The sequence below is a fragment of the Mauremys mutica genome, unplaced genomic scaffold, assembly GCF_020497125.1.
Source record: "Mauremys mutica isolate MM-2020 ecotype Southern unplaced genomic scaffold, ASM2049712v1 Super-Scaffold_100273, whole genome shotgun sequence".
Classification (NCBI taxonomy): domain Eukaryota; kingdom Metazoa; phylum Chordata; order Testudines; family Geoemydidae; genus Mauremys; species Mauremys mutica.
In genome coordinates, this window is record NW_025423300.1 from 89,505 (window position 1) to 91,436 (window position 1,932).

A 1,932-nucleotide genomic window follows, 5' to 3' on the forward strand; every position below is an offset into this window, starting at 1 on the left:
AACTGATCACTCTCGTTATAGTGTGTATGGCAACACCCATTTTTTTCACGTTCTCTGTGTGTATATATATCTTCCTACTGAATTTTTAACTGCATGCATCCGATGAAGTGAGTTTTAGCCCACAAAAGCTTATGCTCAAATACATTTGTTAGTCTCTAAGGTGCCACATGTTCTCTTTGTTCTTTTTGCAGATAAATTAATGGAAGTTAAGTCCATTAATGGCTATTAGCCAGGATGGGTAAGGAATGGTGTCCCTAGCCTCTGTTTGTCAGAGAGTGGAGATGGATGGCAGGAGAGAGATCACTTGATCATTTCCGGTTAGGTTCACTCCCTCTGGGGCACCTGGCATTGGCCACTGTTGGCAGATAGGATATGGGGTTGGATGGACCTTTGGTCTGACCCAGTATGGCCATTCTTATGTTCTTATGAAGGGAAGGGCACAACTCTATTACAGAGTTTCTGTAGTGTAGTGGTTAGCACGTTTGCCTAACACGCAAAAGGTCCCTGGTTCAAAGCCAGGCAGAAACAGGATGGCTTCCTTTTCTCAGCTCCTAGTGGCCTGTCCCTGCTGTTGTAGGAGCAGCAGTGATTTCTATGCTCAATAGGTCTGTTATACTTCCCCTCCCCCTCGCTTTTGTCTCCTCTCCCTCTCTGAATGCCTGTGAAGTGGCTTTCCCCCTCCCCCTCCCGCTCTCTCCTGCAATGCTTGTGGCATGAAGGGGCTGGTTGAAGAGCAGAAGATCTCCCAGGTAGACGAGGTGTCTGGGACTCTCATTAGGCAGCACTCGCACACCCAGAACGTGGACCCTGCATGGACACTGGCTGAGGTGGAGTGTGCCCCACCGGATGCAGCCAAGTCATCTCCAGTCGCAGGCCATGAGGAGCAGGTCCTTAAAAGGGGAAGGGGCCCTGTGCTCAGCTGTGCTTTCACAATGCTGCCTAATGAGAGTCCCAGACACCTTGTCTGCCTGGGAGCTCTTCTGCTCTTCCAGCTGTTCAACCAGCTCATTCATCCCACAAGCATTGCAGGAGGGGGGGGGAGGGGGAAAGCCACTTCACAGGCATTCAGAGAGGGAGAGGAGACAAGCAGGGGGATGGGGGGAGTGTAACAGACCTTTTGGGCATACAGGTGATACGCAGCACACAGATCACTGCTGCTCCTACAACAGGGTAAGTTCTCAAGCAGCATGTTTCTTACTTTGCCCATCTGCCAATTTTGATAATTATCAATGGAAATATTTTGCCATTGGGTTCTGTGTTTACACAGAAATTGACAATTACCAACAAATATGTAATTCTTCCAGTCCTGCCTAGTCTGCAGTTGGTGGGTTTAGAGGGACACATTCACTCTCCCCACCCCCCATGCCAGGCCTGTGCTCTCAACTTCCCACACTGCTGGGATCCTTCCCTGGTCTCCCCCCAGACCTCTGCTCCCCACCCCCACTTCTGGGATCCCCTCCCCACACTGTCTAACTCCCCTGCTGGCAGGATCCCTCCCTATTCCTTTCATTTCCTGTCTCCACTCTGGGCAAAAGCTCTGCACGGTTCCCAGAGCCGAAGTTGAACCCAGGCCCCGTGGATGAAAACCAAGAATCCTGACCACTAGCCCATATGGGACTATTGATGCATCTGATGAAGTGGGGATTCACCCATGAAAGCTCCTGCTCCAATACGTCTGTTAGTCTATAAGGTGCCACAGGACTCTTTGCTGCTGTTATTACTACAACTCTCTAAGCCAACCCCTCGTGAGCGGGGCTAATGATGATGGGGGCTAATTTAGCTACAACGAGTCAGGAAAAAGATCTCAGAGTCATCGTGGATAGTTCTCTGAAGATGTCCACGCAGTGTGCAGAGGCGGTCAAAAAAGCAAACAGGATGTTAGGAATCATTAAAAAGGGGATAGAGAATAAGACTGAGAATATATTATTGCCC

The 1,932-nt window shown here is 49.7% G+C and overlaps 1 non-coding gene across 1 annotated transcript; it reads left to right on the forward strand.

The window, feature by feature from the left end:
• The first annotated feature begins 455 nt into the window (after nucleotides 1–455).
• On the forward strand, nucleotides 456–528 carry TRNAV-AAC. The gene has a single exon. It is a non-coding gene; the product is annotated as a tRNA-Val (tRNA).
• The last annotated feature ends 1,404 nt before the right edge of the window (nucleotides 529–1,932 follow it).